Below are 20,797 nucleotides of genomic sequence, written 5' to 3'. Positions count from 1 at the left end.
CTTGCATGCGAAGATATAGCTGGTGGGTCCAAGCGGTCAGCGGCGGTAAAGTTTTTTTCGTGAAATACAGAGGCCCTTTCGGTGGGTCCCAGATGTCAGGTGGAGGAATCATTATTTTCCACGTAATAAGAAGGCATTTCCTTGTTTGCGGCCGTGGACCCAGCTGTCAGCCTCTCCACGTACAGTCCACTTCAGATGCATGTCGGTCTTTGACCATGTTGACCAGGCCGCGCCGAGAGCACCAGGGAAGGGAACTACACGGAGGCAGGGAAGACTCACCAGTTGTTTCCCACGCGGAGGGGAGTACGACTGTATGAGGGTTTACTGGTTCATCTACCGTCGCCGGAGAATAAAAACAGGTGTGGGTGAGTAGAGGAATGGCTAGGCCAGCAATGGGAGTACGGTGGGGCGGTGAGGCCTGCGCGGTAGCACAGCCGGCCGCAAGGAGGAGGGAGCAGGCAGTCCCGTCGGCGCTTGTTTGAGCGGCTGGACTAGGAAGAGCAGAGATTGAAGAAGCACGACGGCTGTTGGATGGACATCCAACAGTCACTGCTTGTGAGTCAACCTTTTTTTAGGAAAGCCTCAACTCTGTGGAAAACATCATGATACGTCCATTTTGCATCATGCTTTTATATCGATATTTATTGCATTATGGGCTGTTATTACACATTATGTCACAATACTTATGCCTATTCTCTCTTATTTTACAAGGTTTACATAAAGAGGGAGAATGCCGACAGTTGGGATTCTGGGCTGGAAAAGGAGCAAATATTAGAGACATATTCTGCACAGCTCCAAAAGTCCTGAAACTTCATGGAAGACGTTTTTAGAATATATAAAAAAATACTGAGCGCAAGGAGTTCACCAGGGGGGGCACACCCTGCCCACGAGGGTGGGGGGCGCGCCCTACCCCCCTGGGCGCGCCCCCTACCTCATGGGCCCCCTGGTAGTCCTCCGATGGCCATCTTCTTCTATATGGAGTCTTTCGATGAGGAAAAAATCTAAAGCCATCTTCCCGTATGAGACTCCGCCGCCACGAGGCGGAACCTTGGCGGAACCACTCTAGGGCTCTGGCGGAGTTGTTCTGCCGGGGAAACTTCCCTCCGGGAGGGGGAAATCATTGCCATCGTCATCACGAACGCTCCTCTCACGGGAGAGGGAAATCTCCATCAACATATTCACCTACGCCATCTCCTCTCAAAACCCTAGTTCATCTCTTGTATCCAATTCTTGACTCCAAGTCCGGGATTGGTACCTCTGGGTTGCTAGTAGTGTTAATTACTCCTTGTAGTTGATGCTAGTTGGTTTACTTGGTGGAAGATCATATGTTCAGATCCTATATACATATTAATACCCCTCTGATTATGAACATGAATATGCTTTGTGAGTAGTTACGTTTGTTCCTGAGGACATGGGAGAAGTCTTGCTATTAGTAGTCATGTGAATTTGGTATTCGTTCGATATTTTTGTGAGATGTATGTTGTCTCTCCTCTAGTGGTGTTATGTGAACGTCGACTACATGACACTTCACCATTATTTGGGCCTAGAGGAAGGCATTGGGAAGTAATAAGTAGATGATGGGTTGCTAGAGTGACAGAAGCTTAAACCCTAGTTTATGCGTTGCTTCGTAAGGGGCTGATTTGGATCCATATGTTTCATGCTATGGTTAGGTTTAACTTAATACTTTTGTTGTAGTTGCGGATGCTTGCAGTAGAGATTAATAATAAGTGGGATGCTTGTCCAAGTAAGGGCAGCACCCAAGCACCGGTCCACCCACATACCAAATTATCAAAGTACAGAACGCGAATCATACGAACGTGATGAAAACTAGCTTGACGATTTTCCCATGTGTCCTCGGGAGCTCTTTACATCATATAAGAGTTTGTCCAGGCTTGTCCTTTGCTACAAAAAGGATTGGGCCACCTTTCTGCACTTTATTTACTTTTGTTACTTGTTACTCGTTACAAATTATCCTATCACAAAATTATCTGTTACCTATTATTTCAGTGCTTGCAGAGAATACCTTGCTGAAAACCGCTTGTAATTTCCTTCTGCTCCTCGCTGGGTTTGAAACTCTTACTTATCGAAAGGACTACGATAGATCCCCTATACTTGTGGGTCATCAAGACTCTTTACTGGCGCCATTGCCGGGGAGTGAAGCGCCTTTGGTAGGTGGAATTTGGTAAGGAAAAATTTATATAGTGTGCTGAACTTTATTGTCAGTTGTTACTATGGAAAGTCATCCTCTAAGGGGCTTGTTCAGGGTATCTTCACCCTGACCGGTAGAGCAAAGAGTTGCTCCTCAACCTACCGAACCTACTGAAAATGAAAATGTCTGCTTTGAAATTCCTTACGATATGATAGAAAAACTACTAGCTAATCCTTTTGCAAGGAGACGGAACAACGCATCCTGATGAGCACCTAATATATGTGGATGAAGTTTGTGGATTATTTAAGATTGCCGGTGTACCCGGAGATGTTATTAAGAAGAAGGTCTTCCCTTTATCTTTGTAGGAAGATGCATTGGCATGGTATAGGCTATGTCATGATACGGGGTCATGGAACTACAAACGATTGAAATTGGAATTTCATCAGAAGTTTTATCCTATGCATCTTGTTCATCGTGATGGCAATTATATATATAATTTTTGGCCTCGCGAAGGAGAAAGCATCGCTCAAGCTTGGGGAGGCTTAAATCAATGTTATATTCATGCCCCAATCATGAGCTCTCAAGAGAAATGATTATTCAAAATTCATATGGTCGGCTTTCTGATAACAATCGCACCATGCTCGATACTTCTTGTGCTGGCTGTTTTATGACGAAGACTATTGAATCCAATGGGATTTATTGGAAATAATTAAACGCAACTCTGAAGATTGGGACCTCGACAAAGGTAAGGAGTCCGGTATGACACCTAAATTTGATTGTGTTAAATCTTTTATGGATATCGATGTTTTCCATAAATTTAGCACTAAATATGGACTTGACTCTGAGATAGTAGCTTCTTTCTGTGAATCTTTTGATACTCATGTTGATCTCCCTAGGGAGAAGTGGTTTAAATATCATCCTCCCATAGAAGTAAAAGTAGTTGCACCTATTAATGTTGAAGAAAAGACTATCACTTATAATGATCCTATTGTTCCTACTTCTTATGTTGAGAAACCACCTTTCCCTGTTAGGATAAAGGATCATGCTAAAGCTTCAACTGTGGTTCGTAAAAGTAATATTAGAACTTATACACCTACTGAGCAAATTAAAGTTGAACCTAATATTGCTATTGTTAAAGATCTCCTGTCTGATAATATTGATGGGCATGCTATTCATTTCCGTGATGAGAATGCTAGAATTGCTAAACCATGTGCTAAAGATAAACCTAGATCTTTGGTAGGCATGCCTGTTATTTCTGTTAAAATAGGAGATCATTGTTATCATGGCTTATGTGATATGGGTGCTAGTGCTAGTGCAATACCTATTGACTTATACAAAGAAATTATGCATGATATTGCACCTACTGAGATAGAAGATATTGATGTCACAATTAAACTTGCTAATAGGGATACTATTTCACCAATGGGAATTGTTAGAGATGTTGAAGTCTTGTGTGGGAAAACTAAATATCTTGCTGATTTCCTTGTTCTTGGTTCCCCACAAGATAGTTTTGGTCCCATTATATTTGGTAGACCCCTCTTGAACACTGTTAATGCTAAGATAGATTGCAAAAAAGGATGTTGTTACTATTGGTTTAGGTGATATGTCTCATGAATTTAATTTCTCTAAATTTCATAGACAACACCGTGAAGAGGAATTACCTAGTAAAGATGAAATTATTGGTCTTGCTTCTATTGCCGTACCTCCTAGTGATCCTTTAGAACAATATTTACTAGACCATGAAAATGATATGTTTATGAATGAAAGAAGGGAGATAGATGAAGTATTATTTAAACAGGAACCCATCCTGAAACACAATTTGCCTGTTGAAATCCTAGGGGATCCTCCTCCACCCAAGGGTGATCCTGTGTTTGAGCTTAAATCGTTACCTGATACTCTTAAATATGCTTATCTTGATGAGAAAAAGATATATCCTGTTATTATTAGTGCTAACCTTTCAGAGCATGAAGAAGAGAGATTATTGAAAACTCTGGAGAAGCATCGTGCGGCTATTGGATATACTCTTGATGATCTTAAGGGCATTAGTCCCACTCTGTGTCAACAACAAATAAATTTGGAGGAAGATGCCAAACCAGTTCGTGATCATCAACGACGGCTGAATCCTAAGATGAAGGAAGTGGTAAGAAAGGAAATACTAAAGCTTCTTGAGGCAGGTATAATTTATCCCGTTGCTGATAGTCAGTGGGTAAGTCATGTCCATTGTGTCCCTAAGAAGGAAGGTATTACTGTCGTTCCTAATGATAAAGATGAGTTGATCCCGCAAAGAATTATTACAGGTTATAGGATGGTAATTGATTTCTGCAAATTGAATAAAGCTACTAAAAATACCATTACCCCTTACCTTTTATCGATCAAATGCTAGAAAGATTATCCAAACATACACATTTTTGCTTTCTAGATGGTTATTCTGGTTTCTCTCAAATACCTGTGTCAGCTAATGATCAATCAAAGACTACTTTTACTTGCCCTTTTGGTACTTTTTCTTATAGACGTATGCCTTTTGCTTTATGCAATGCACCTGCAACCTTTCAAAGATGCATGATGGCTATATTCTCTGACTTTTGTGAAAAGATTTGTGAGGTTTTCATGGACGATTTTCCGTCTATGGATCCTCTTTTGATGATTGCTTAAGCAACCTTGACCGAGTTTTGCAGAGATGTGAAGAAATTAATCTTTTCTTGAATTGGGAAAAGTGCCACTATATGGTTAATGAAGGTATTGTCTTGGGGCATAAAGTTTCTAAAATAGGTATTGAGGTTGATAAAGCCAAGGTTGATGCTATTGAAAAGATGCCATGTCCCAAGGACATCAAAGGTATAAGAAGTTTCCTTGGTCATGCCGGTTTTTATAGGAGGTTCATTAAGGACTTCTCCAAAATTTCTCAGCGTCTGAATAATTTATTACAAAAAGATATACCATTTGTTTTTGATGATGATTGTGTAGAAGCATTTGAAATACTTAAGAAAGCGTTAATCTCTACACCTATTGTTCAGCCACCTGATTGGAATTTACCTTTTGAAATTATGTGTGATGCTAGTGATTATGCTGTAGGTGCTATTCTAGGGCAAAGAGTTGATAAGAAATTAAATGTTATTCAATATGCTAATAAAAACTCTAGACAATGCTCAGAGAAATTATGCAACTACTGAAAAAGAATTCTTAGCAGTTGTATTTGCTTGTGATAAGTACAGACCTTATATTGTTGATTCTAAAGTAACTATTCACATGGATCATCCTGCTATTAAATATCTTATGGAAAAGAAAGATGCTAAACCTAGACTTCTTAGATGGGTTCTCTTGCTACAAGAATTTGATTTGCATATTATTGATAGAAAGGGAGCTGAGAACCCCATTGCAGACAACTTGTCTAGGTTAGAAAATGTTCTTGATGATCCACTACCTATTGATGATAGCTTCATTATGAACAATTGAATTTCATAAATGCTTCTCATACTGCTCCATGGTATGCTGATTTATGCTAATTACATTGTTACTAAATTTATACCACCTAGTTTCCCATACCAAGAAAAGAAAAAGTTCTTCTATGATTTGAGATATTACTTTTGGGATGACCCACACCTTTATAAAGAAGGAGTAGATGGTGTGATTAGACGTTGTATACTTGAGCATGAACAGGAACAGATCCTACGCAAGTGTCACTCCGAGGTTTATCGGGGACACCACGCTGGAGATTGAACTGCACATGAGGTATTACAATCCGGTTTTTATTGGCCTACTCTCTTCAAGGATGCCCGTAAGTTTGTCTTATCTTCTGATGAATGTCAAAGAATTGGTAATATTAGTAGACGTCAAGAAATGCCTATGAATTATTCACTTGTTATTGAACCATTTGATGTTTGGGGCTTTGATTATATGGGACATTTTCCTGCCTCTAATGGATATACACATATTTTAGTTGTTGTTGATTACGTTACTAAGTGGGTAGAAGCTATTCCAACTAGTAGTGCTGATCATAACACCTCTATTAAGATGATTAAAGAAGTTATTTTTCCAAGGTTTGGAGTCCCTAGATATTTGATGACTGATGGTGGTTCACATTTTATTCATGGTGCTTTCTGTAAAATGCTTGCTAAATATGATGTTAATCATAGAATTGCATCACCTTATCACCCGCAGTCTAGTCGTCAAGTAGAATTGAGTAATAGAGAACTCAAATTAATTTTGTAAAAGACTGTTAATAGATCTAGAAAGAATTGGTCCAACAAAATTGATGATGCATTATGGGCCTATACAACTGCATATAAAAATCCTATGGGTATGTCTCCGTACAAAATGGTCTATGGAAAAGCATGTCACTTACCTCTAGAAGTAGAACATAAGGCATATTGGGCTATTAAAGAGCTCAATTTAGATTTCAAACTTGCCGGTGAGAAGAGGTTATTTGATATTAGCTCACTTGATGAATGGAGAACCCAAGCCTATGAAAATGCCAAATTATTTAAAGAAAAAGTTAAAAGATGGCATGACAAAAGGATACAAAAGCATGAGTTTAATGTAGGTGATTATGGATTGCTATACAACTCTTGTTTAAGATTTTTTTGCAGGAAAACTTCTCTCTAAATGGGAAGGTCCTTATGTTATCGACGAGGTCTATCATTCCGGTGCCATAAAAATCAACAACTTCGAAGGCACAAATCCGAAGGTGGTGAACGGTCAAAGAATTAAACATCATATCTCAGGTAATCCTATAAATGTGAAACCGATGTTATTGAAACTGTAACCCCGGAGGAATACATAAGGGACACTTTTCGAAACGTTTCAGACTCCGAAAAGGAATAGGTATGTGGTACGGTAAGTAAACCTACTCCAAAACAGTTCTAATGGCAATTTTCTTCCGTTTTGGAATATTTAGAAAAATAGAAAAATAAGAAGCAGTCTGGGAAGGACACGAGGGTGGAGGGCGCGCCCTACCCCCTGGGAGCGCCCCCCTACCTCGTGGGCACCTCGTGTGCTTTCCGGACTACGTTTTCATACACGACATGTATTCTGGTTGGTAAAAATTCATTATATAACCTCTCGAAGGTTTTGACTCCCGTATCACGCAAATATCTCTTGTCTTTGTTTCGAGCTGTCCTGCTGCATATTTGATCAACATGTCGTCCCAGGATTCGGAAGGAGAGAGCTATGTGGCTGATTACCTTGCAGATCTTAAAGTCTATGGGGATGTGGAGCATTGTGGTTGGACTATGGAAGAAGAAGAGGACTATGAACCTAAGGAAAAGGAGGACACGAGCTCAGATGAAGATGAAGTCCCACTACCTCAACCTGGGGACATGCATGTGGACATCAAAAAGTCAAGCCTCCCTGATGGAGTAAAGAAACCTAAGGTCGAGTTTATCCCTTTTTGCCTCTTACAGGAAAACAAACAGGAACTATGCAAAAAAGATCGAGGACCTAAGGGACCAAAATTCTGTCCTCAAGCGCAAATTAAGTAAGAAGCCTACGCCATCAAAGAAACCATCACCTTCTCCACCAACAAAGAAGAATTGAGTATTGGGTATGGGCACTCCCCTTGGCAACTTCCAAGCTTGGGCGAGTGCCCCGGTATCGACCATCACTTTTATCTTTACCGTTTTTCTTAGTTCAATCCTTTTGGTAACATCTTCATCTAGTAGAATAAAAGTTTTTAGTATGAGCTAGTTGTGAGTTTTGCTTTATGATCCTTCTATGTAATCGAGTCCGTGAGCTATATATAATAAAGATTAGTGTTGAGTCAAGGGCTTGATTATTTTGCCATGATCTTAAGTGAATAAAAGAAAAGAGAAAGAATGAAAAGAAACAAAGAGATCATGTGGATCTTATGGAGAGTAATGAGCTCACATTGAAAAGTATGATAAATAAAAGTTGTTGAGAGTTGACAAACATAGTTTTGGTCGTCGTTGCAATTAATAGGAAGTAATAAAGAAAGAGAGGTCTTCACATATAAATATACTATCTTGGACATCTTTTATGATTGTGAGCAATCATTAAAATATGACATGCTAAAAGAGTTGACGTTGGACAAGGAAGACAACATAATGGGTTATGTTTTCTTATATCCGAAATAAATTATATTGTCATGGATAATCCAACATGTTGAGCTTGCCTTTCCCCCTCATGCTAGCCAACTCCTTTGCAGCAAGTAGAGATACTACTTGTGCTTCCAAACACCCTTAAACCAGTTTTGCCATGAGAGTCCACCATATCTACCTATGGATTGAGTAAGATCCTTCAAGTAAGTTGTCATCGGTGCAAGCAATAAAAATTGCTCTCTAAATATGTATGATTGATTGGTGTGGAGGAAATAAGCCTTTATACGATCATGTGATATGGAAGAGAAGATGCCTAGGAAGGGGACGACGCAGAGCCAGGGAAGATGCGGTAGTGGATGCCCACGCGTAGAGGAGTATGAGGGTTCACTGGTTTGCTGTGGTGTGAGGCTGTCGTCGCCGCAGAATAACAGGGGGTGTGGGTTAGTAGAGAGCTGGCCTGGCCAGCGGTGGGAGTAGTAGGGGGCGGTGAGGCCTCTGCCGCATCGCAGCCGGCCACAGGAGGCAGGAGCACGAGGCATGACCGGCGCTGGTTTGGGTGGCTGGAGCAAGAAGACCAGAGGTTGAAGAAGCACTACGGTCGTTGGATGGACATAGTACGGTCAGTGGAGCTAGAACGTGCATATTGACTAAGTTGACAACCCTCCGTCCCCGTCAACTTAGTAGGCCCACAAGTCAGCCTGCCACTATACTGGGTCCCAGTGAGCAGGGGGAGTATTCGTGTTTTGTGCGTAATAAGGAGGCACTTCCTTGCGTGCAAAGATATAACTGGTGGGTCCAAGCGGTCAGCGGTGGTATCGTTTTTTCATGAAATACAGAGGCCCTTTTGGTGGGTCCCAGATGTTAGGTGGAGGAATCATTATTTTCCGCATAATAAGGAGGCATTTCCTTGTGTGCGGCCATGGACCGAGCTGTCATCCTCTCCACGTACAGTCCACTTCAGGTGCATGTTGGTCATTGACCCCATTGACCATGCCGCGCCGAGAGCACCAGGGCGGTGGACGAAGGCGAGGCCTAGGAAGGGAACGACATGGAGATAGGGAAGACTCACCAGTTGTTTCCCACGTGGAGGGGAGTATGATTGTACGAGGGTTTACTAGTTCTTCTACCATCGCCGGAGAATAACAACAGGTGTGGGTGAGTAGATGGATGGCTAGGCCAGCGATGGGAGTACGGTGGGGCAGTGAGGCCTCCGCGGTAGCACAGCCGGCCGTGGGGAGGAGGGAGCAGGCAGTCCCGCCGGCGCTTGTTTGAGCGGCTGGAGCAGGAAGAGCAGAGATTTAAGAAGCACGACAGCCGTTGGATGGACATCCAACAGTCACTGCTTGTGCATCAACCTTTTTTTAGGAAAGCCTCAAATCTGTGGAAAACATCATGATACGTCCATTTTGCATCATGCTTCTATATCAATATTTATTGCATTATGGGTTGTTATTACACATTATGTCACAATACTTATGCATATTCTCTCTTATTTTACAAGGTTTACATAAAGAGGGAGAATGCCGGCAGCAGGGATTCTGGGCTGGAAAAGGAGCAAACATTAGAGACCTATTCTGCACAGCTCCAAAAGTCCTGAAACTTCATGGAAGATGTTTTCAAAATATATATAAAATACTGAGCGCAAGGAGTTCACCAGGGAGGCACACCCTTCCCACGAGGGTGGGGGGTGCGCCCTACCCCCCTGGGCACGGCCCCTACCTCATGGGCCCCCTAGTGGCCCTCCGATGGCCATCTTCTGCTATATGGAGTCTTTCGATGAGGAAAAAATCATAAGCCATCTTCCCGGATGAGACTCCGCCGCCATGAGGCGGAACTTTGGCAGAACCACTCTAGGCTCTGGCGGAGCTGTTCTGTCAGGGAAACTTCACTCCGGGAGGGGGAAATCATCGCCATTGTCATCACCGACGCTCCCCTCATCGGGAGAGGGAAATCTCCATCAACATCTTCACCAGCACCATCTCCTCTCAAAACCGTAGTTCATCTCTTGTATCCAATTCTTGTCTGCAAGCCCGGGATTGGTACCTGTGGGTTGCTAGTAGTGTTAATTACTCCTTGTTGTTGATGCTAGTTGGTTTACTTGGTGGAAGATCATATGTTCAGATCCTATATACATATTAATACCCCTCTAATTATGAACATGAATATGCTTTGTGAGTAGTTACGTTTGTTCCTGAGGACATGGGAGAAGTCTTGCTATTAGTAGTCATGTGAATTTGGTATTCGTTCGATATTTTGATGAGATGTATGTTGTCTCTCCTCTAGTGGTGTTATGTGAACGTCGACTACATGACACTTCACCATTATTTGGGCCTAGAGGAAGGCATTGGGAAGTAATAAGTAGATGATGGGTTGCTAGAGAGACAGAAGCTTAAACCCTAGTTTATGCGTTGCTTCGTAAGGGGATGATTTGGATCCATATGTTTCATGCTATGGTTAGGTTTACCTTAATACTTTTGGGTTGCGGATTCTTGCAATAGAGGTTAATCATAAGTGGGATGCTTGTCCAAGTAAGGGCAGCACCCAAGCACCGGTCCACCCACATACCAAATTATCAAAGTACCGAACGTGAATCATATGTACGTGATGAAAACTAGTTTGACGATATTCCCATGTGTCCTCAGGAGCGCTTTACATCATATAAGAGTTTGTCCAGGCTTGTCCTTTGCTACAAAAAGGATTGGGCCACCTTGCTGCACTTTATTTACTTTTGTTACTTGTTACTCGTTACAAATTATCCGATCACAAAACTATCTGTTACCTACTATTTTAGTGCTTGCAGAGAATACCTTGCTGAAAACTGCTTGCCATTTCCTTCTGCTCCTCGTTGGGTTCGACACTCTTACTTATCGAAAGGACTACGATAGATCCCCTATACTTCTGGGTCATCAAATCATACATCCCATCTGCCATTATTTTTAATAATTTAGAGCCCATTTGCTAATTCTTTTTGTTAGCATTATTGCCCAGATTGTGGCCACGGTTTAAAAATTATACGAAATTTTGCATATTTCGGTGCGGTCCGAACTGTTTTTAATCCTGAAATTTCGAGTCACATTCAAACTGATTTTAAAAATAAATGTATATCAATATAAAATCCAACAAATTGTCCACGCATAAAAATCAATGCAATTTAAAATCTCGAAATGAAAAAAAAGAAATTTGAAACTAATTGCCGGTTTGATGTGTTTTAAAAATGTACATCCCATTTCTCATTGTTGATAGGCCATTTTCTCGGCCAGCTGAATGAAGCTCTCCTCGTCTTGAAAGATTTGCAGCCCAACAGGCCTGACAAAGCAACTTACTTCGCAAATCACAAAAAAACTGGGTTGTGGCCGTGGACCCAGTTGTCAGCCTCTCCATCTACAGTACTCTTCCGATGGAAGTCGGTTGTTGACCACATTGACAACGCCGCGCCGAGAGCACCAAGGTGGTGGACGACCACGAGGCCTAGGAAGGGGACGATGCGGAGCCGGGGAAGATGTGGCAGTGGATGCCCACGTGGAGAGGAGTATGAGGGTTCACTAGTTCGGCTGTGGTCGCCGCAAAATAATAGGGGGTGTGGGTGAGTGGAGGGATGGCCTGGCCAGCGGTGGGAGTAGTATGGGGGCGGTGAGGCCTCCACGACAGCACAGCCGGCCACATTTGGGCCTTTTCCGGAGCTCCGCCGGAGGGGGAATCGATCACGGAGGGCTTCTACATCAACACCATAGCCTCTCCGATGATGTGTGAGTAGTTTACCACAGACCTTTGGGTCTATAGTTATTAGCTAGATGGCTTCTTCTCTCTCTTTGGATCTCAATACAATGGTCTCCTTGATCTTCTTGGAGATCTATTTGATGTAACTCTTTTTGCGGTGTGTTTGTCGAGATCCGATGAATTGTGGGTTTATGATCAAGTTTATATATGAACAATATTTGATTCTTCTCTGAAATCTTTTATGTATGATTGGTTATCTTTGCAAGTCTCTTTGAATTATCAGTTTGGTTTGGCCTAATAGATTGATCTTTCTTGCAATAGGAGAAGTGCATAGCTTTGGGTTCAATCTTGCGGTGTCCTTTCCTAGTGAAAACAGGGGCAACAAGGCACGTATTGTATTGTTGCCATTGAGGATAAAAAGATGGGGTTTATATCATATTGCTGGAGTTTATCCCTCTACATCATGTCATCTTGCCTAATGTGTTACTCTGTTCTTATGAACTTAATACTCTAGATGCATGCTGGATAGCGGTCGATGTGTGGAGTAATAGTAGTAGATGCAGAATCGTTTCAGTCTACTTATCACGGACGTGATGCCTATATACATGATCATGCCTAGATATTCTCATAATTATGCACTTTTCTATCAATTGCTCGATGGTAATTTGTTCACCCACCGTAGTATTTATGCTATCTTGAGAGAAGCCACTAGTGAAACCTATGGCCCCCGGGTCTTTTATCATACAAGTTTCCAATCTATTTTATTTTGCAATCTTTATTTTCCTATCTATACTATAAAAATACCAAAAATATTTATCTTATCATTATTATTATCTCTATCAGATCTCACTCTCGTAAGTGACCGTGAAGGGATTGACAACCCCTTTATCGCGTTGGTTGCGAGGTTCTTATTTGTTTGTGTAGGTACGAGGGGCTTGCGTGTAGTCTCCTACTGGATTGATACCTTGGTTCTCAAAAGCTGAGGGAAATACTTACGCTACTTTGTTGCATCACCCTTTCCTCTTCAAGGAGAACCAACGCAGTGCTCAAGAGGTAGCAAGAAGGATTTCTGGCCCCGTTGCCGGGGAGATCTCCACACAAGTCAAGACATACCAAGTACCCATCACAAACTCTTATCCCTCACATTACATTATTTGCCATTTGCCTCTCGTTTTCCTCTCCCCCACTTCACCCTTGCTGTTTTATTCGCTCTCTTTCTCCGTTCGGCTCTTTTTCGCTCGCTTCTTGTGTGCTTGTTTGTTGGATTGTTTGTCACGATGGCTCAAGATAATCAAAATTGTGTGATTTTTCCAATACCAACAATAATGAATTTATTAGCACTCCAATTGCTCCTCTTACCGATGCTGAATCTTGTGAAATTAATACTGCTTTGCTGAATCTTGTCATGAAAGATCCGTTTTTTGGCCTTCCTAGTGAAGATGCCGCTACCCATCTAAACAACTTTGTTGATTTGCGTGATATGCAAAAGAAAATATATGTGCATAATGATATTGTTAAATTGAAGCTATTACCATTTTCTCTTAGAGATCGTGCTATAACTTGGTTTTTGTCTTTACCTAAAAATAGTATTGATTCTTGGAACAAGTGCAAAGATGCTTTTATCTCTAAGTATTTTCCTCCCGCTAAGATCATATCTCTTAGAGACAATATTATGAATTTTAAGCAACTTGATCATGAGCATGTTGCACAAGCGTGGGAGAGGATGAAATTAATGATACGTAATTGCCCTACACATGGTTTGAATTTGTGGATGATCATACAATTTTTTATGCTGGATTGAATTTTACTTCTAGAAATCTTTTACATTCGGTCGCAGGAGGCACTTTTATGGAAATCACTTTAGGAGAAGCTACCCAACTCCTAGATAATATTATGGTTAATTATTCTCAATGGCACACCGAAAGATCTACTAGTAAAAAGGTTCATGCTATAGAAGAAATTAATGTTTTGAGTGGAAATATGGATGAACTTATGAAATTGTTTGCTGATAAGAGTGTTTCTTCTGATCCTAATGATATGCCTTTGTCTACTTTGATTGAGAATAATAATGGATCTATGGATGTGAGTTTTGTTGGTAGGAACAATTTTGGTAACAACACGTATAGAGGAAACTTTAATCCTAGGCCGTTTCCTAGTAATTCCTCTAATAATTATGGTAATTCGTACAACAATTCTTATGGAAAATATAATAAGATGCCCTCTATTTTGTATCTAGTATTAAAGAATTTATTAGTTCGCAAAAAAGTTTCAATGCGTTGATTGAAGAAAAATTGTCTAAGATTGATGAGTTGGCTAGGAACGTGGATAGAATTTCTCTTGATGTTGATTCTTTGAAACTTAGATCTATTCCACCTAAGCATGATATCAATGAGTCTCTCAAAGCCATGAGAATTTCCATTGATGAGTGCAAAGAAAGAACCTCTAGGATGCATGCTAAAAAGATTGCTTTATAAAAGTGTGTTCTTCTAGTTTTGATGATAATAAGGATGAAGATCTAAAAGTGATTGATGTGTCTCCTGATACGTCTCCAACGTAACTATAATTTTTGATTGCTCCATGCTATATTATCTACTATTTTGGACATTATTGGGCTTTATTATACACTTCTATATTATTTTTGGGACTAACATATTAACCAGAGGCCCAGCCCATAATTGTTGTTTTTGCCTATTTTAGGGTTTCGAAAAAAAGGAATAGCAAATGGAGTCCAAACGGAATGAAACCTTCAGGAACGTGATTTTCTCACCGAACATGATCAAGGAGACTTGGCCCCTATGTCAAGCAACCAATAGGGAGGCCACTAGGTAGGGGGCGCGCCTACCCCCCCCCCCCCCAAGGCGCGCTCTCCACCCTCGTGGGCCCCCTGTTGCTCCACCGACGTACTTCTTCCTCCTATATATACCTGCGTACCCCCAAACGATCAGATACGGAGCCAAAACCCTAATTCCACCGCCGTAACTTTCTGTATCCACGAGATCCCATCTTGGGGCCTGTTCCGGAGCTCTGCCGGAGGGGGCACTGATCATGGAGGGCTTCTACAACAACACCATAGCCTCTCCGATGAAGTGTGAGTAGTTTACATCGGACCTTCGGGTCCATAGTTAGTAGCTAGATGGCTTCTTCTCTCTTTTTGGATCTCAATACAAAGTTCTCCCCCTCTCTTGTGGAGACCTATTCGATGTAATCTTCTTTTGCAGTGTGTTTGTTGAGACCGATGAATTGTGGGTTTATCATCAAGTTTATCTATGAAAAATATTTGAATCTTCTCTGTGTTCTTTTGTGTATGATTGGTTATCTTTGCAAGTCTCTTCGAATTATGAGTTTGGTTTGGCCTACTAGATTGATCTTTCTTGCAATGGGAGAAGTGCTTAGCTTTGGGTTCAATCTTGCGGTGTCCTTTCCTAGTGACAGTAGGGTATTGTTGCCATCGAGGATAACAAGATGGTTTTTTTATCATATTGCATGAACTTATCCTTCTACATCTTGTCATCTTTCTTAAAGCGTTAATCTGTTCTCTTGAACTTAATACTCAAGATGCATGCTGGATAGCGGTCGATGTGTGGAGTAATAGTAGTAGATGCAGGCAGGAGTCGGTCTACTTGTCTCAGACGTGATGCTTATATACATGATCATACCTAGATATTCTCATAACTATGCTCAATTATGTCAATTGCTCAACAGTAATTTGTTCACCCAGCATAAAATACCTATGCTCTTGAGAGAAGCCACTAGTGAAACCTATGGCCCCCGGGTCTATCTTCATCATATTAAATCTTCCAATACATAGTTATTTTCATTGCCTTTTATTTTACTTTGCATCTTTATCATAAAAATACCAAGAATATTATCTTATCATATCTATCAGATCTCACTCTCGTAAGTGACCGTGTAGGGATTGACAACCCCTTATCGCGTTGGTTGCGAGGATTTATTTGTTTTGTGTAGGTGCGAGGGACTGGCGTGTAGCCTCCTACTGGATTGATACCTTGGTTCTGAAAAACTAAGGGAAATACTTACGCTACTTTGCTGCACCACCCTTTCCTCTTCAAGGGAAAACCAATGCAAGTTCTCAAGAGGTAGCAAGAAGGATTTCTGGCGCCGTTGCCGGGTAGGTCTACGCAAAAGTCAACATACCAAGTACCCATCACAAACCCCTATCTCCCGCATTACATTATTTTCCATTTGCCTCTCATTTTCCTCTCCCCCACTTCACCCTTGTCGTTTTATTTGCCCTCTCTCTCTCTCCTCCCTCTCTTTCTTTATTTGCCTCCTTTTGCCCGTTTCTTGTTTTCTTGTGTGTTGGATTGCTTGTTTGTCAAGATGGTTAAAGATAACACTAAATTGTGTGACTTTACCAATACCAAAAACAATGATTTTATTAGCACTCCGATTGCTCCTCTTACCGATGCTGAATCTTGTGAAATTAATGCTACCTTGCTGAATCTTGTCATGAAAGATCTGTTTTCTGGCCTTCCTCGTGAAGATGCCGCTACCCATCTAAATAGCTTCGTTGATTTGTGTGATATGCAAAAGAAGAAAGATGTTGATAATGATATTGTTAAATTGAAGCTATTTCCTTTTTCACTTAGAGATCATGCTAAAGCTTGGTTTTCATCTTTGCCTAAAAATAGTATTGATTCTTGGAATAAGTGCAAAGATGCTTTTATCTCTAAGTATTTTCCTCCCACTAAGATCATCTCTCTTAAAAACGATATTATGAATTTTAAGCAACTTGATCAGGAACATGTTGCACAAGCTTGGGAGAGGATGAAATTAATGATACGTAATTGCCCAACACATGGTTTAAATTTGTGGATGATTATACAAAAAATTTATGCCGGATTGAATTTTGCTTCTAGAAATCTTTTAGATTCAGCCGCGGGAGGCACTTTTATGGAAATCACTTTAGGAGAAGCTACTAAACTCCTAGATAATATTATGGTTAATTATTCTCAATGGCACACTGAAAGATCTACTAATAAGAAAGTGCATGCGATAGAAGAAATTAATGTTTTGAGTGGAAATATGGATGAACTTATGAAATTATTTGCTAATAAGAGTGTTTCTTCTGATCCTAATGATATGCCTTTTTCTACTTTGATTGAGAATAATAATGAATCTATGGATGTGAATTTTGTTGGTAGGAACAATTTTGGTAACAACGCGTATAGAGGAAATTTTAATCCTAGGCCTTATCCTAGTAATCCCTCTAATAATTATGGTAATTCCTACAACAATTCTTATGGAAATTCTAATAATATGCCCTCTGATTTTGAATCTAACATTAAAGAATTTATTACTTCGCAAAAGATTTCCAATGCTTTGATTGAGGAAAAATTGCTTAAGATTGATGAGTTGGCTAGGAACATTGATAGAATTTCTCTTGATGTTGATTCTTTAAAACTTAGGTCTATTCCACCTAAGCATGATATCAATGAGTCTCTCAAAGCCATGAGAATTTCCATTGATGAATGCAAAGAAAGAACCGCTAGGATGCGTGGTAAGAAAGATTCCTTTATAAGAGCATGTTCTTCTAGTTTCCATGATAATAAAGATGAAGATCTAAAAGTTATTGATGTGTAACTTATTAAATCTTCGTTTTGAAATATGTATCTTAATAATTATGGGACTCAATTTGATCCACCTTTACCTAGAAGGCGTTCCAAAAATTCGGAGTTTTTAGATCTTGATGCTAAATTTGATAAAAGTGGGATTGAAGAGATCAAAACACTAGATGTTAATGAACCTACTATTTTGGATTTCAAGGTATTTAATTATGATAATTGCTCTTTGATAGTTTGTATTTCCTTGTTGCAATCCGTGCTAAATTCTCCTCATGCTTATAGTCAAAATAAAGCTTTTACCAAACATATCGTTGATGCTTTGATGCAATCTTATGAAGAAAAAATTGAGTTGGAAGTTTCTATCCCTATAAAACTTTATGATGAGTGGGAACCAACTATTAAAATTAAAATTAAATATCATGAATGATATGCTTTGTGTGACTTGAGTTCTAGTGTTTCCACAATTCCAAAGACTTCGTGTGATTTGTTAGGTTTCCGTGATTTTGATGATTGCTCTCTAAACTTGCACCTTGAGGATTCCACTATTAAGAAACCTATGGGAAGAATTAATGATGTTCTTATTGTTGAAAATAGGAATTATGTGCCCGTAGATTTTATCATTCTTGATATAGATTGCAATCCTTCATGTCCTATTATTCTTGGTAGACCTTTCCTTAGAACGATTGGTGCAACTATTGATATGAAGGAAGGAACTATTAGATTCCAATTTCTGTTAAGGAAAGGCATGGAACACTTTCCTAGAAAGAAAATTAAATTACCTTATGAATCTATTATGAGAGCCACTTATGGATTGCCTACCAAAGATGGCAATACCTAGATCTATCCTTGCTTTTTATGCCTAGCTAGGGGCGTTAAACGATAGCGCTTGTTGGGAGGCAACCCAATTTTATTTTTATTCCTTGATTTTTGATCCTGTTTAGTAATAAATAATTTATCTAGCCTCTGTTTTGTTTGTGTTTTTTGTGTTTAGTTAGTGTTTGTGCCAAGTAGAACCGTTGGGACGACTTGGGGAAAGTCTTGTTAATCTTGCTGTAAAAAACAGAAACTTTTGCACTCACGAGAACTGCTGCCATTTTTATTTGGAAAGTTATATTTAGTCAATTATTTTTGCAGATGATTAATAGATAAATTCCTCCCGTCCAGCAATTTATTTTAGAATTTTTGGGGTTCCAGATCTTGCGCTAGCTACAGATTACTACAGACTGTTCTGTTTTTGGCAGATTCTGTTTTTCGTGTGTTGTTTGCTTATTTTGATGAATCTATGGCTAGTAAAATAGTTTATAAACCATATAGAAGATGGAATACAGTAGGTTTAACACCAATATAAATAAATAATGAGTTCATTACAGTACCTTGAAGTGGTCTTTTGTTTTCTTTCGCTAACGGAGCTCACGAGATTTTCTACTTTAAGTTTTGTGTTATGAAATTTTCAAGTTTTGGGTAAAGATTTGATGGATTATGGAACAAGGAGTGGCAAGATCCTAAGCTTGGGGATGCCCATGGAACCCCCAAGATAATCTAAGGACACCTAAAAGCCAAAGCTTGTGGATGCCCCGGAAGGCATCCCCTCTTTTGTCTACTTCTATCGGTAACTTTACTTGGAGCTATATTTTTATTCACCACATGATATGTGTTTTGCTTGGAGCGTCTTGTATGATTGAGTATTTATTTGTTAGTTTACCACAATCATCCTTGCTGTACACACCTTTTGAGAGAGATACACATGATTCGCAAATTATTAGAATATGTTATGTGCTTCACTTATATCTTTTGAGTTATATAGTTTTGCTCCAGTGCTTCACTTAAATCTTTTAGAGCACGGTGGTGGATTTGTTTTATAGAAACTATTGATCTCTCATACTTCACTTATATTATTTTGAGAGTCTTAAATAGCATGGTAAATTTCTTAAATAATCCTAATATGCTAGGTATACAAGATTAATAATAAAATTCTCTTATGAGTGTGTTGAATACTATGAGAAGTTTGATACTTGATAATTGTTTTGAGATATGGAGATGGTGATATTAGAGTCATGCTAGTTGAGTAGTTGTGAATTTGAGAAATACTTGTGTTAAAGTTTGTGATTCCCGTAGCATGCACGTATGGTGAACCGTTATATGATGAAGTAGGAGCATGATTTATTTATTGATTGTCTTCCTTATGAGTGTCGGTCGGGGACGAGCGATGTCTTTTCCTACCAATCTATCCCCCTAGGAGCATGCACGTAATACTTTGCTTTGATAACTTGTAGATTTGCAATAAGTATATGAGTTTTTTATGAATAATGTTGAGTCCATGGATCATACGCACTCTCACCCTTCCACCTTTGCTAGCCTCTCTAATACCGCGCACCTTTTGCCGGTATCATACACTCACCATATACCTTCCTCAAAACAGCCATCATACCTACCTATCATGGCATTTCCATAGCCATTCCGAGATATATTGCCATGCAACTTTCCATCGTTCCGTTTACTATGACACGCTCCATCATTGTCATATTGCTTTGCATGATCATGTAGTTGACATTGTATTTGTGGCAAAGCCACCGTTCATAATTCTTTCATACATGTCACTCATGAGTCATCGCATATCCCGGTACACAGCCGGAGGCATTCACATAGAGTCATATTTTGTTCTAAGTATCGAGTTGTAATTCTTGAGTTGTACGAAAATAGAAGTGTGATGATCATCATTATTAGAGCATTGTCCCAGTGAGGAAAGGATGATGGAGACTATGATTCCCCCACAAGTCAGGATGAGACTCCGGACGAAAAAAAGAGGCCATAAAAAGGCCCAAATAAAAAAAAGAGAAAAAGAGAGAAGGGACAATGCTACTATTCTTTTACCACACTTGTGCTTCAATGTAGCACCATGATCTTCATGATAGAGAGTCTCTTATGTTATCACTTTCATATACTAGTGGGAATTTTTCATTATAGAACTTGGCTTGCATATTCCAATGATGGGCTTCCTCAAAATGCCCTAGGTCTTCGTGAGCAAGCAAGTTGGATGCACACCCACTTAGTTTCTTTTTGAGCTTTCATATACTTATAGCTCTAGTGCATCCGTTGCATGGCAATCCCTACTCACTCACATTCATATCTATTGATGGGCATCTCCATAGCCGTTAATATGCCTAGTCGATTGTGAGACTATCTTCACCTTTTCATCTCCCCCACAACCACCATTCTATTCCACCTATAGTGCTATGTCCATGGCTCATGCTCATGTATTGCGTGAAGATTGGAAAAGTTTTGAGAATGTCAAA

This window comes from Triticum dicoccoides, chromosome 6A (assembly GCF_002162155.2).
Source record: "Triticum dicoccoides isolate Atlit2015 ecotype Zavitan chromosome 6A, WEW_v2.0, whole genome shotgun sequence".
NCBI lineage: Eukaryota > Viridiplantae > Streptophyta > Magnoliopsida > Poales > Poaceae > Triticum > Triticum dicoccoides.
Note: the sequence above shows the minus strand (reverse complement) of the source record.